Raw genomic sequence first — 17043 nt, 5'->3', positions numbered from 1 at the left:
TATCATATTTATGTCAATTAAACACACACACATATACACACAAAATTGACATTGACATAAATATGATAATTTTAAAATGAAAAAAACTGTTAAAAATGTTTTAAATAATATCTTCTATAAATAATATCTTCTATAAATAATGTATTTTTCTAATAATCTTTAGTTGATATAGCGAAAAACTACTGCAAAACACGTTTCGAGCTGTACTTGATAAAATATACTTCTATTAAACTTTCCATATATTGAGACCTCACATTTAAAAGAATTTTCTATTAGAAAATATTTTCTTAGGAAGAAGTTCGATTTGCACTTTTGTAGGTTCTAGATAACTTTCCCAAAGTAATAAAATTAAACTTCGCAAAACCGAGCATGCCTGTTTTATGTAATATTTATATATAATAAATTTATTTTACATCGATAAATTCACACACACACACACACACACACACACACACACACACACATATATATATATATATATATATATATATATATATATATATATAAAATAAGTTGTAACTATATATTTTTCTTTTTTTAAATATTTTCATCTTGTAATCTATATGAGCATCGCATATAAATAACTCAGACATAGTAAAGTTGATAATATTACATAATATCATCATAAATCTCTTCCACAAATTGAAGCAACAAAATATAAAGTGTATTAGGATTTGGATATTTCGTATGAAGTGATATTAAGAAACATAACATTATATGACAAATTTGAGGACATATATATATAACTTTTGACCAAGATAGCAAAATGCAAATCTTATTGACTGACGGCAACATATCTTTACATGCATGCAAGCTGAATATAGCTTGTCGGTTTGGATCTGGCAATTGCATCCGGCAATTAACTCTAGCATCAGCTACAGTGCTGCGTCAAAGCGTTGAATCCCACGAACTATGTACGGCTAACCTTTCCTCGTGTATTCCATGCTATTCCAAAAGCCGAAATTTTTTTTTTTCAAATTAATCCCTGCAGCTATCGTTTCTCTGGGCAATTGCCAGATGGCACGTTTGCGATCTAAATACTATTGGTAGAAAATGATACAATCGAAACGATGATATAGGCTGAATGAAATCGATTTAACGATAAATTTTACTAAGAGTTTAAATAATAATATATTAACTTTAAAATCCCTATAATAATTCCTGGATAATATATGTTATTTTTATAAGCAAGTTAATGCGTTAGTGTTATATTTACTATTTTTAATATTTACATTTAAATTATTTTTTGAATTATTTAATATTTATAATTCATAAATATTTATTATATTAATAATTATCTTAAATAAATAAAATATAAGGTTTTACGATTTGATGATTATTTTGAATATTTCAATATATTATATTTATAAAAATTCTGGCCTGCAAAGCATTGCGCGAAATTATTTTCTAGTATATTTAAAAATTAACGTACGCCGAGCAAAACATTCGTAACGAACAAGAAAAATCGCGAAATTCCTCCAATGCAGAGGCTCGTAGTTTAAAATTAGGTATTGGATCGATTTGTATCGCGATATGCGAGAATTCTATCTGGTCCTACTGTAACGCGAGGAAAATAAAATATCTCGTTCTCTAATCCGATAGTATCGGGAGTCTCCCCGAATGTACCTCTCGTATCCTATCGAAATTGTATTCCGTCTCTGCTCTACTTAAGAGTTGAATTTCGTTTCTGTGTCTCTATGTGCGCTTGTGTGGGAAATTGAGCTGTGGTCGCTCGCATCGGTTAAAGAACTAGTAATACTGAGCACGAATTTAACCTACGGCTTGGTATCAATTACCCGGGTCAATCGTTGTCAAATGTCGCGTTTAGTCTCGGTGGTTTGCGTCGGTCGGAAGTAATGGCAAAGTAGGGTCATTCAAGACAATTCTGACAATTTTGCAAAGACGCTACTCAATGTTTGAAAGTAAAGTGAATCAAATAAACTGAATTATTTCAGTAATGTCAATTTGAAATTTGAAAATCTTGTGATTTTTACGAGATATAAAAATTGATACATTTCAAGATTAAATCGTAATGTAGAAAATTTTTATGCTTTTACCTCTGTTAATATAATGGATTTATCTTTTATTTCTAAAAAAAATTTCACTCGAGATTTAACTTAATATTAAAGGTGAATAAAAAGTTATAATATAAGAGACGTAACAACTTAATGCGTAAGCTTTTAAAGAGGAAAACTATTTTTTTAAAATAATGATTATAAATTATAATAATTATTATTAAAATTCTATCATTATATATTGAAAGAATAATATATATAAATATCTTTAATATATTTACAAATAATATTATGAAATAAGAATTTTTAAGTATAATATTATCGTAATTCTTCAAAAATAAAAAGTAAATTTACTCGTCATTTTAAATATTAACCAATATTTATACTATTTATTATCAATAATGTTTTATTATCCACTATTCTATAAATATATGTATATATTTATTACATTTATTTATTATATTTATTACAATTATTAATGTAATATAAATCCACTTAATTAAATTGAATGTATTATTTACGTTTCTATAGTTGCCATTCTTTACATTTTCTATCTTAATTAAAAGCATAAACAAAAATTAAAACGATTGCACCACTATTTGAATTTTTCTCTTCATTCTCGAGATTCATAAAATTTGCTGGACATTTGCAAACAATATCTTTCAAAACATGATGAAAATTAAAATCATTCTTCCCCACGGATGCTATCAAAAGCGGCTTGTAAAGCTGTATAATATATGCAAAAGTAATCAATTGAAAACCTGTATTCTCGATGTCTAATATTCATTCATATTACGATCTCATTATGCATTGGATATCGACTCATATTATACATGTGCATAATTTGTCGTAAATGTTACGCGTTTCGCTAACATTTTTTAAAAATCGACATGTATTATGCAAAAACTGGTGTATCTACATATTAATAGTTTATAGTTAACATTTACGTTAGCATTAACGTTAATGTGAAGATTATGTTCCTACTGTATGGAATTAATATTGTTTCAACTTTTAATTAAAAAATTCTTTTTACACAGCATGATATAAAATATCTGAAATTGAAACTTTTATTACATGATAAGAACATCCTTACAGTTTTTTCAATTTTGTTTTTAATTTATATATGAAAAAATCGTGCTTTCTAAGGAGTTTATAATGTTATAATTCATTGTATAGAATTAAATATTACGGATAAAATAATAATAAAAATATAACATGATGTAAATAACATGATGTAAACATGTATGCATAACAATTAAACAAGATATAGATACATATTTTGTAAAAAAGCGCATGTTTGATAAAGTTAATATTTTATTAAAAATTCATTGTTTATATGTATAAATAAAACTAACAAAATAAATTTGACGCAATTGTGCATTAAATTTTTAGCAAAAATTAATCTGATTGTGAAATAAATACTACGAATTTTACATTATTGGTAAAATGATTTCATGAAACTTACATTGTTATTATTAATAATATTCATCAGTAGTTTCAATATTTGGTATTATTTCGAGCTTTAAATTCAAATTGTATTTGCACATTTTTAAATATTACATATCACGAGTGTATCATACGTAAAGCAAAAAAAAATATTCAAATATGTATATAAAATATAAATACACAATATATTTCAATATGTTACATATTAAAATTTCCTTTAATAGAAATTATTTCTATATTCATATTTAATGAAAAGTTGAGCCATTATATCTTTTGAAGGAAAAGCAGCGATCAACTAATTTCATGGATATTTGAAGTATAACTAGCATGTTTAAAGCGGAAATTCTTTTAAAATGAGCCAGCTGCAGAAGTGTTAATGTAGGAAAAATATGCAATTAGCGTCGCAAACGGCCGTAGATAGATGTTAAAAATCCATGTAGAAGAGAAACGTTTTGGGATCTTGGCAAAAAGATGCTTTTGATAAAAAATTCTACCACGTGCAGCACTCGATTATCGAGCCTTCCGCATATGTACCGTTGACCTCAACGTGAAACTTCATATTCGAGGTTTTCAGAGAGCGAAAAATGTTGGTATCATGAAAAAACGAGGTTTCATAGCAAATCAAAAGCCAGAAAACTCGATTAATTTCTACTCGTTTCTCGCAAATTGACTAACTCTTTTGTTAAACACTTATATTGTCATGATTTTATGGAATTCAACAATAAATAGATAATTTAATTGGTGAGAAAGATTTCGACTAGATAAGGATAACAATTAAACAAAATATCATAACTGAAATTGCAGAAAAAGAAACAAATAAGAGATCAAAAATGAGATAGAGAAATAGAAACTTTGTAATCGCAAAACTTTCTAAACCTCCGCTGCTGAGATTTTTTTTTACCTTCTGCGCGAAAAACTTCCTCTAACCTAATAATATGAAAAAATAAAAAAATTAAAGTTGTGTTTTCAAGCTCGCAGGGTATTTTTCTTTGTTGTGTTTCTTATAAATTTTTCGTGATCTATTAATAAAATATAAAGTAAATCTTCTTTGTAGCGATAATGAATAATTTCGCGCTGAATGTTTGAAATACGAGGGAATAAAGCAATATGATAATAAACATTATAAAATAAAGTATTAAATAAAAAAAATCTTAATTAAAAGTATGTTAAGCACATAAGATTAGCAGAAATATAAAAAATAAGATAATACTCAAACGTTTCTATTTAAATTTTATATATATAAAAAAGACAACAAGTAAAACTTACAGATTACATAGTATAACAATATATAAAACAAATATAAAAATATATTGATTTTTTTAATAAACTGAAGCGAGAACATGTAAATTAGAATATAAAAAATATATATAAATACGCAAAAAAGATAGATATAATTTGCATAATAAATTCAACTTGAGAAGAACAAAGTACTAATGCTTATGCAATGCATTTTTCAATAAATAATTAAAAAGATATGTATATTTATAAGATAATTTAAAATATGGGCAAATATAAAAAAATCATTAATTTATAAAGTACATTGCACTTACAATTAGTTCAGCGAAGAATATACTGTACTACATACGTCATTAGCTACAAGATAAATTCGTATTACTTTATGCAACCATTTCGGTAAATTGCCCATTGCACGCGTTTTAATAATTCTCATAATGTCATTACGCGATTATTATCCAAGAATAATTATGCGCATAATTTTAGAGTGTAAATATACTGTTTACAACGTGAAAATTAAAAATCACTTATTTTATTTATCACTTATTATCGTCACTTGCCTGCATTTTGTTATAGCGTTTTATGACATTATTGATATCGAGCGTTTTTAGGTGTTATTCGCGTAAGCAGAAAGCACTAAAGACTGTCCTGAGGCAATCCTATATTGAGAACACATTGAAGAAATGATAAGAAAAATGTGTGATACACATTTGATATATTATAGCACATTGGAGAGAGAGGAAGAGAGAGACAAACGATCGAGACATATTCACTCTCTTGCTGCTTGGGACTTCCGGTAGCAAAAAAATGTTACCGTGGCGTGTAACTTGTTTACGTGTCGCTTAACTCCCCCGCTTTTCTTGGCGCTATTATTCCGCTTGAAAGCTTTATAGAAAATAACGCCGTATATATTGTTACTATGCTTATTTTTTCCATTAAAGACTTCGATATGCTCTCCTTTTGTTCAGGCAATCTCTTACGAGTCGCGTATAAAGATTAAATCTACAAGAGAGACTGTTATCAAAATTGCTATAAACTGTATTTCGCTTGTTATATCGCAGAAACTTTTCATCTTTTTTTTATCCTAGTATCTCTGCAATAGAATTTTCTGAAAATTGCAAAACCAAGCGTGAACCAAAATCAACACGTGATCGGTGCAAAAACTAAAAATTGCGAGAGCACGAGATTAAATTGCCTAACATGCCAGAGTATATGAACATAGAGCAACGTCAGGGACGAAATTGTATTAACTGAGAAGTTTCCTATTTTTCGGGAGAAAATGTATTCGCATTTTACTCAAAAATTACCTCTTAATAATATTTGATGAACTAGCAAAATCTTTTTTCGTGAGAAATATGTATAGAATTTAAACATGCAAATGAAGCTCTATCAAAATCTTTACGAGACACTTACAAATCTTTACTTTCTTTCAAGCGGCGTATGAAATTTCGATCGGGCGTTTCAAGAGGGAGCCGACTATAGAAAAATGCGGTTCTGATACGTCGTTCATCATTATCGACAGTATCATTGATCATCGTGGAACAGCAGGAAAACTGAAGGAAGCAATCAACGAGGACATTCGATCTATCTCACCGACAGACTAGGCGTGTTCTTGTATCCATGTCAATGGCAAACACTGAAAATGCTGTTAACAATAATGAAATTCTCTACAGCATGAGTTAAACGATAAAATGTACATTCGATGAAATTCGGTCGCTCCTCTGTAATCGTATCCTATTGTAAGTATTTATTCATCATAGAAATAGTAATACTGAGCAAATAATGGAAGCGAACAAATTAGAAATTTGCATATATTTAACACATATATTTAATCGCAGTATAAAACGTTGAGCTTTTAAGGTGCCATTAAAGTTTCAAGCGGGTCCGCCCCTGATAACGGAATTAGGTGCTAAAATGTACGCAGTAAAGAGTAATGTGGCGCGCTATGTGTATGTATATGCAACGAAAGTGTGGTTGGTCAGATATAAGTGATAGCTCGATAATGCACCTCATTTTATGACAAGCAGTGCGCCGTGATGATTACATTTCTTCATTATGTCCCTTGAACAATTGTATTTCTCGATTATATTTCTAGCTAAAGTACAAAAACACTATATACTTTTATATATTTAATTTGTTAGAAATTTTGTGATCATAAATTATATCTCTCTGTCAGCAAATATATATATTTAGAATCGTAAAAATATAACGCAGGTTTTTAAAATGTACAAAATTTACAATAAAGGTAATATATATGAGATAGTGCGATGTTAAAATATTATACGCAAACGAAATAAAATATAAAATAGCTAAAATATAAATGTATGAACAATATGATAAATTTTTAATTTTTTTAATTTTAAGAAACAGGAATTAAAACGATAATATAGAAGGTAAAATATAAATTGTAAGAAAAAAATAATCATACGATTTATCTTTATTAATGATTATAGCTGACAAATAATTTCGAAAAGTTTATGTAGTACATAAATTTGCTGTTATTTATTTTAGTATTTTGTTAAAGCTTAAATGTATTTTGTTAATAATAACTATTGAATGATGGACAAATAAATCTCTAGAGAGTTTTACGATAAAAGGTACATTTCACAAATTGCCCGACAATGACAGGACAATATCTACTTGCCAACAAGAAAAATAACAAGCGCAACGTAGCGCATACAATTTTATTATCAATATCGAATATGTCATTCTATTTAAAAAGCTCATTATAGAGCTAAATAAAGAATGAGAAGAGCGATAAAATATTTATTCAATTACTTTATACAAAAACAGCTAAAAATCTATTTATTTATAAATATGAAAATATTTCGTACACATTTTCTCGACAAAAATGTATTCATACATTTCTAAAAGATTTAATAATTCCCTTTGTTTCAAAAGATATAATGTGAACTAGGAGAATTATAAATCTAGATTTTAGAGTTTGAGAGATGCATGAATCCCCGAATATTTAGATTTGATAAGCCGGATTTGACAGATTCAAGTAAGTGGATCTAATAGTTAGATTTGTTGAGTTCTAAATTCATCACCGACCCCAAAATTCAGTTTCTCAATATCATTAGACAAATTATTAGGTTAAGTAGGCTATTTTACTGAATCAGAAATGTGCTAATTCAATTAATTATAACTAATACTCAGGTATTTCTCAACGAGATTGCTCTATATTGATTACACAATCTCCTACAGTGTAAGTATATATAACGTAAATTCATTATCATAAAATTGTAGAATCCGAGAAACCAGATTTTGCGACGAATCCGGATCTCAGATCGGATTCTGGATTTCGGATATCCGGATTTCAAATCCGGATTCATAATTTTTATCTGAATATCTGAAATAATCATAGGTATTTTATTAAAAAGAAGCTTTAAGATAAACCTTATCTATTTAAAGAGGACATAATTGTATAATTTTTTGCCTATATAATTGCAAATATTTTATAGAAAGATCCGATTTAATTTGCATTTAATGTTGAAAAGATAATTTTAAGATAACAAAAATACATATCGTAAAAATTATGTATGCGCAAATGTGCGTATTATGTATGTACGAGTTGGGTAAGAGATTGCGGTTCTTTCCGTATTGAACATAGAAAATATCACGCCACTAAAGGCGATAAAATGTACAAACCAATGGGCACACAAAAAACGTACGTTACATCAGTGCTTCGCAAATTTATCGGTGCAAATATACTTCGTTAAGTTATATGTTTGATTTCGTTTGATTTTAACGCGGGAATTGGATTTTCGAGCGCTCAACGTTTTTCTTTTTTTATATGATTTTTTTCTATGATAGTTTTCACTGATAGATTTATTTCCGAACGTTAGATCAATTTCTAAACTTTTAAATATCCTGGGGAAAAGAGGAAAGCGGTGTAAAAAGAACATTACAAATATATTTCTTACGTCTTTCTTGTCAAAGTATCGTTGCAATTGTTTTGTTAGGAAAATTGATTAAATTATCCAATCTGTACACGCTTGCACGACTAAAAGTTTACCGATTACAAGGATTGAGAACCTCTGTGCGACGCAATTGTTCGCGCGGCCAACCGAAACGTATCCGATAAAAGAAAACAAAAAAAAGGAATAGTAGAAAATTGTTGAGATCTGGTCGCGCGCGATCCTCTGGGAAAATAACTTCGACAAACAGGCAGTGACGTTTTCCAACGGTGCATTGTGCTTTTCCTTCTTACGAAGAGATTATGCCTTAGAAGTCGGTATTGTGCACCTTTAATCTACTGTTTATGATAGAACTGTGGCAGACGTATCCGTGGTATAGTTTCGCAAAGTCGCACGCGATTAAAATTGAAGTTCGTTCAAACAATCAAGCCTCTTTTATAATGTAACAAACCCTGCACTGTTGCCGACCGCGGAAGGGATAGTGCTCCCTTTTGTAACCGACTAGTCTCTTTTATCTTTTACAACCGCCTGTGCAAATATTAAACTATTCGACCTATTTCCTCTCCTCTATTCTCTTTTTTCTTTCTGTTACTTCAACTATCAACGCAATGTTTGCTGCTGCATATTATCACTTTGAATAGCGAGCAATTAGCCTGGGGAAACCCGATATTGTACAATTAAAATAATCATTTACGAATCGTAACCGCATGTTCCATTCAATGCCGTAGAAATTAACGCGTTAAATGAAGTTGTCGATAATGGCGATTTATCGGTTGGTAATCGCCACAATTATTGGCATTTAATTGTCTCTCTTTTCCACCCCTCATCTCCATATCTCTTCTCTGCTCGACCCCTGTCACCAATCGCTCGTCGAGTGACAACTTTCTTTGGTTCTGAATGTCGAAGTTTTTCAATCGTCGACTTGAGCGCGGAGTGGATAACGAAGAAATAAGAAAGTTCTGACAAATTAGCATTATCTAGCGCCAAGGTGCAGGATTAATCAGTTCCCATCATCGCGTACTCTTTCCTCGTTTCTATTCGCGTTTTTCTGAACGAAACTTTTTTCGACGAGCGACCTGTCCAGTTATGGGACGTAATCTTGTAAAATACGATGTAACCAAACTCTTTCGTGCCGCTTTTTCTGGCCGCGGGTCGGAAAAGCGCACTTCACGAGCAAAGAGAAATACAGGAGTCGCAAGAAACAACAGAAACGAAATTTCTCCGCGAAATTCTTTTTCTCCCCAATGTAATTGCTCGTCCATTTTTACGACGCTGTCACAGGTTATTATTACTTTCAATGAAAACGAAAGAGCATACAAAATGTCAATATTAATGCTGACATAACCGAATATAAGAGTCCTCCGAAAGTTCCGAGTGTCATTTCAAGTTATTCCGGCAAAATATTTTAATTGTTTTACTTGAGATCTGATAGCGCGCGAGTTTTATTTTTATGATTATTTTAATAATTAAAATAAACATGCGCGTTAATATTATTTTTATCATTATTTTAATTGTATTTTTTAAAATTTATAATTATATAAAAATAGAGTAGGCATAATACATAGAATAATAAAACATTACACAATTTCAATTTAAATAGATAAATATTAAAGTCGCCAGTTTATAATTTCAATAATTTGTATTTTAATCTTTAATAATTTTAAATAATAACATTAATTAAAAGATAAATGATATTAAAAGATAAAAGATATTATTGTTTCCACAAAAATTAAAGATAAAATAATATCTTTTCATTGTAAAAATTAAAGGGCATTTATTTTTATTGAGAAAATAGTCTATAAAAAGTCTATAATAGTACGAAAGCTAAAAAGTACAATAATTGAAAATAAAAATAAACAAAGATTAAAATAAAGAGTATGTAAGTATATATGAGGAAGAAAAAGTCGCAATAAAATTTGATAGAGATTGAACAGAGGCAAAATGTAAGAGTATTTTTCATTATTTATTTCATTAGCGTTTTTGCTCTTATTTTTTTTCCAATACGATAAGCTGTACGTTCACGCTCACTTGGAAAAATTCACGTTCTTATCAAACGATTACTTGAAGAACTTTGGAAAAGAATCGTATACAATTTACGATTGTTTAAAACGTTTCTTCTGCTTATATTACCGGAAAATAAAATTATCAAGTTAGGTTCTTTCTTTCCGTCCATATCTTCGATCGACTCGCGAAATAGTCACGCTTGCTTAGAAAAATCATTTCTAGTCATTTTCGCTTTTTCAATATTTCAACTGACCCTTTTTCTACCAACCGAATCATCTACAACATTTCGTAGCTCGCAAATTACGCCCTGAAATTACCTCCTTCATTAACCCCGTACCTGATTACTCAAGATAACTTGGACGCCCTCCACGGCCGGAAATTTATAACTCGGATTAAATCCACTCTTGGGTTGATTTTTTTATATCAAGTGGATTTTAAACGGAAATAAGAGAACGTCCAATATTTAAATTTGCAAATATTTTTTCCACAATACAATATGTATATGCAAATTCGATAAATATATGAATGTTAATAAATGATAAAAATAATATATGAATGTTAATAAGAAATAAAAATTTAATGCCTTGTATGTGAATGAAAGAGAGAGATTATTATAATAATACCATAAAAATATATAAAAATATATATCTTTTACATTATTCTATGTAACTGTTTTAACATATATAATCAAAAATACGAAATATCATTTACCAAGGTATCTAGAAATTTAAAAGATTAAAATATTTACAATATTTATAACAATTTGCAATAAAATTTTCGTTAAAAGCAAACATATATAAATATAAGATTTCTTAAAAAGTAAAATAGATGTATTCAATATAAATCGATATAAAAAAAGAAATAACCGTTTATACTATACATATCTATTATCTAAAAATATTTGAAAGTAAAATCAGATTAACTAAAAATCAAAATATATATAGTATATATATATATATATATATATATATATATATATATATATACCAAAAAATTGATTTTTCGTGAGAATAAAATGAAGAACCTTTTGACAGACTTAGGTACAAGATAATTTTTTTATATAAAACAATTAATCTAATTCATAATAGATATTTTAATTCAAACTATTAAATTCTGGCTATATAATTCTGGCTATTAATTCAAACTATTAAATTCTGGCTATAACTATTCATTATATAGAAACAACTTTTGTAATACATTCAAAAAAAGTTTTTATCATAGTAATATATAAATAATACTTTAACAATATAAATATAAATTTATCATAAAATTAGCTTAAAAATAATTTTCCCTTTTATGTAAAATTATTCTTTTCTTTATAAAATATTACAATTTTTTATTCTATTTTACAAACTTAAACATATTCGTTTTTCATATATTGTTATGAGCAAATATACAAAAATCCAGAGATATTTAATATTACTTGAGAAAGAGGCAGCTAGCTGTACAAGGAATTCAATTAAAAAGGAACCAACTGTGTATAGAGAGTTCCTATATATCCTACATACACGAGAAACGGAATAATCCACATATAGTCGTGCATACGGAATGGGCACACGTGCGGTAGAATAAGGCGCAGAAAATAAAAGGAGGTGTCAGTTTTATCTTGATTCGCCAGAATTATTAATACGTTCAAATATAGGATGCTGCACGTCGTGAGGATCAGTTCAAATCCAACTAAAGCAATTATTAAAAACCCAACACGGGGAAGTGAGCACAACGACATGACCCGGTAACGTGGAAAAACTTACGCAACCCCAGGGAGGACTTACGTGCAATTTTTATGGGGGTTGGAAAATAATTCGTCGAAATAGAGTGTTTGCAGTTTCGTGTTACGGGCGCACGACAGTCATATCTTTAGAACAAAATTTGGCGAAAGCGTGTTACAGCAAAAGATTTTCCAAGACTCGGAAATATGCTTGTTACGTAAAACAAGTCATTTGTTATTTCCACAAAGGTGCTAAAATTAAAAACATTGCTTAAAATAACGATTTAACTAACAGTTACAGATGAATGGATGAATGAATAAATGATTAAGTATATTAAATTAGCGCGATTCTCCGTACGCATTTGCCATACAAACAATAATTTTGTGTAGGAGTCTTTGTTTGTAATGCATACAAACACGTAACACATTTCTAGCATTAAATATTCTCTTTATAAAGGATGCCCAAAGGAATGTAATGAATAACTTAATTACGGAGCACTAGTAAGTAACCACTTAATAAAGAATTAATAAAATATGTAATAAGAGGTTTGTAAGAGATATAAATCAACCACTTACACTTAATAAAGTTTTTCACTTAATAAAGTTCAAATATAAAAAAGTTACAAAGAATTTTTTAAATTTTCCGTGATATTTTCAATTTTAAAATTCTTAAGATATATTAATATAAAATATCAAAAATGTTTCCTGTGATATTTTCAATTTTAAAATTCTTAAGATATATTAATATAAAATAACAAAAATGTTTACTGTTTTATATATAAAATATAAAAATGTATAAAATTTAAAATCTTATGGGAGTCGAAAAGTTTAAGAGTTTAATTACACAATTATATATAAAATATAGGTATAATCGATAAAAATAATAATATATATTTGAAAAACACATTTATTTTAAACAACATAATTGCGCTGCTCAACACATAACAAATCTATGCAGCAGACATCTCCCATAAATCTTTGCAAAAATTTGAACGCGGAGAAGGTGGAAAATGCGGCAGCGCGTCTTTCACAGCTTACGGGCTTCACGTGAATTAATGCGATCCAGTCTATCCTGATCTACGACAAAATCTTGTTAGTACACCTCAGCGGACGGCTGAAATTCGTGTCTGTAGCGATGTTGCGAAGACAAACGTAGGCAATTAAATGCTCACGTGAACGATATAACAAGCAGAAATCGGAGAAGCAAGTGGAATATTTTCCGCAGCTTCCAAGTACGTCTTGAATTAATGATAACTAGGCTGATTCGAATTCGCGACGAGATTCAATTAATACGCCCGAAAGACCAGCTGGAACTCATCACAGCAAGAGCAAACGGATGCACGATGCTATCCATACGATGATACGAACGTGTAATATTAAAAATCAAATTTTTCTGTAGTAAAGAATTTGCCCATTTACTACACATATATTTCGTGCATTTGTATTGGATATAATTTTCATTTTTAGATATATATATTCCTTGATTTGACTTGTTTAAATTTGAAATATGATCGAATACTATTTTCACACTTTTTAACTCACTTTTTTCATGAAACATTTTATTATTTAAATATTAAACTAAAATTCTTCTATATTTTTACAAAAAATAATGCAAAATTAAACAAATAATTGAATCCCAAGAATATTGATCTTAAGCAATCTTGATCAATATAAAAAGAATAATGGATAATAAGATAGATATATGTGATATATAAATAATGTTTCCTAGATGTAATATAGCCTAGATGTTTCTGTGATGAGAGAATAATCGTAATTTATATACAATTTTATTTACGTTCACATATGTATAATACACAAGAATAATAACACAACATACAAGATAATAATAAAACGCGCACATGTATAGTTTTTCCGATTTAAATAATACATAAAACAGCAAAATTCTTTTTGAGAGATTACAGGATAACGAATTCCAAGTTATTTCTAAAGTACCTGAATACGTTCAATATCAAATACTTTTAGTCGAATATAAATGTCAAACTTCGATCCAATTCTATCATGCATATTTTAATGTACCGCAAGAAAGTGAAATAAAATGTCGCCGAGAGAAATCAGACTATCTCCTCATGTAAATCAGAAAGGTCTCGTCTACTTCGAGATTCAATTAATACAATCCAGCAATGGGGTCCTGACTGATCTGTTAGAAATGCAACGTATTGTAACGTTCATGTCAAACGGATTGCAAGGTGTGTCCAATAAAAGTTTCAGGGCTTCTGGATGGAACATCGAAATCTTTCGCGGAAGAAATGTAATGCGCAATTATTGATTGCAACAAACGCAATGGTAAAATCTCAAGAAATGTTTATAAGTATTCTGCAATAACGCCATTTTTTACCCTATTTTTTACTCTCTTTTTCTACGTTACATAGCTATGTAACAATTTATTTAATTATTATTTTATTATTTAATTATTATTTTAACTACTAATTTGCAATTAATCAAATCTGTGTATTTAATATCCGTTATTATAAAATTGGATAAAAAGAAAAATTAAAAATTTGGATAAAAGAAAAATTCGTATTATTATTTGAAAGTAATTATGTTTCCAAAACGTACACAATATTTTAATCACAATAAAGATTTAAAAAAGCAATTTAATCGATTATCAATTTCAATATCTTTTTTTATATTTTATTAACAATTTATATCTATGTTATTTTATTCTTAATTTTTCACGTATTTTTTTGTTTCGATAATTTTTAATAATGTATTACGAATTCCTTTGTGTACAGTCTGTAATAATTTTAATATACCAAGCTATATTCCTTTTTGATGTTGACTTCAGCCGCAGTCATAAGATATCCAAAAAAATTTGTAAGAGGATAAAGAATGCTCTCAAACAAAGGCTTTTTCACGAAGAGCGATGGTACAGTGACGACGTCACCTGCACAATAGCATTCAATATAACGCGACATGGAAATTAAATAACGTTGAATTGAAATTAAATAATGCGATTTTACGTCCGCCTAGAGATTGATTTAACAAAATGGCGATAGTTATTGTTTGACAATCGGTCAAACGTAGTGTAAATTTGACAAAAATTGATCTGGAAACAATTGATTGACATTCGTGCCAATATCAATCTACGTTCTCTGTTCGCTCTGATTTCCCGTTTCATTCATTCAGTCCTAGAACTTCTCGGACACGCCTGGCACTATCGTGTAATAATTTACGCGCGGTGGGCGCGCCAAGGGATTATTTTAATTAATCGCCGTAGGCGAGCGCATCCGTGCCAGCGAACGACAGTCATAAGGACTCCGCATAAAAAAAAAAGAAAGGACTAAATCCCGGATTCGCGAGTTAAGCGGATTCGGCCGATCGGTCGATCAGCGGGCGTGTTCAATTAGCGAAAATGTCGAGAATGAAATTGCATTGTGAAAATTTCATCGCGAAAAATCTCGAAATGTGCTGTCTCCTCGAGAGATAACGATATTCGTGCATAGAATAACCCGTCCATCAAACAGGCGCCGAAAATAACTTGGAGCTGTGGTGAACGGAAAGGGCGAAGGGGAAACCACCCGCACCACCAGGATTTAGCCCGTCATCTACGATCCACGATGTGGATCCGATCAATACGAGACCGCAACGCGACCACCGAATTCTCGCAGAATCCTGCTCCGAGGATCCGTCGTGACGCGTGCGTCGCGTGGGACGAGACTTACGTGTCGCGGCACGATATCACTGGATTGGATCGCTGGATCGCGGTTCCGCGCGCCGTAGCGAACATCGCACGGTGTTGACATCGCGGCGATTAATCTCTTGCGAAATTCCGATCGTGAGTTTATATTCCGTGTTTTCAGATATATATCCCGCGTCGTGTCCACCCCGCCAGGTATCACTTTTGGTCCATATCGGTTTTTCACTTTTTCGTTAATCCCCACCCCTTTCAATCCCGAAGGATCTTGACGTCCGGTTATTTAATATTTCAGACGGATTGTCACATCATCGACTCGATTAAAATAATGATAATTCGTCTTCAAAGCGCAACTCTTTAATAAGAGATAAAAAAGACGTCCCGGTGACGCATACGAGAAGCGTCGGAGATTGACGCGCGATCGCCGACCAGGAACGCGGGTTCGACGCCGATCTCGTCGGGAATTGCACTGGCCGGTTCAGCCCTTTACTCCGTGGCGGAGGGATGGCGGCATGAGAGAACCCGTCGGGGAAGGGATAAACGGGTAGGAGGGAAAGAAAAGAGAGATAGAGAGAGAGAGAAAGCGAGAAACAGGGCGCGGTGGGGACGGTGTGGGAGGATGGAGGAAACCGACGGAGGAAAGCAGGGAGGGAAGTAGAAGGGGGGGTAGGATGAGGATATATACCTAGCAGCATCCACAGTGCTGAAAACCGCCGTGGTACATTTCGCGGAGCTCCCACGAGGGAAACGGCGAGCAGTGACGGAGGATAGGGAGACACGTTGGGGAGAACGAAGAGAGAGAAAAAAAGGAACGCTTGAAGGGAAGAGTAGGGGAGCGAAATGGGGAGCCGGTAGCCTCTAGGAAATTAAAACAAAAAGCATAGGGAAGCACATCGTGTCGCTGGAAACGGACTGGTACACACGCCGACGCGCTCCACTCCGCTTCCTCCCTTCCTCTCTTCCTCCCTCTCTTGCTTCCAACCACGATGTCGCCCACTACGTCTGTCCCTCTTCCGTCGCATTGGTTTCCCTTCTTTGTTGGGTGAAGCCACTTTTATTTCC

At 30.9% G+C, this 17043-nt stretch overlaps 1 protein-coding gene across 1 annotated transcript in view; it reads right to left on the bottom strand.

The window, feature by feature from the left end:
- The window catches only part of LOC105258812, an 87006-nt gene extending 70573 nt beyond the window's left edge, over positions 1-16433 (bottom strand). The window contains exon 1 of the mRNA XM_011270323.2: positions 16010-16433. The gene's annotated coding sequence lies outside the window, so the exon portion shown is untranslated. The remainder of the gene's footprint in view (positions 1-16009) is intronic.
- Positions 16434-17043: the final 610 nt, after the last annotated feature.

The sequence above is a fragment of the Camponotus floridanus genome, unplaced genomic scaffold, assembly GCF_003227725.1.
Source record: "Camponotus floridanus strain SB8 unplaced genomic scaffold, Cflo_v7.5 scaffold104, whole genome shotgun sequence".
NCBI lineage: Eukaryota > Metazoa > Arthropoda > Insecta > Hymenoptera > Formicidae > Camponotus > Camponotus floridanus.
This window is presented reverse-complemented; position numbering and strand designations above follow the sequence as displayed.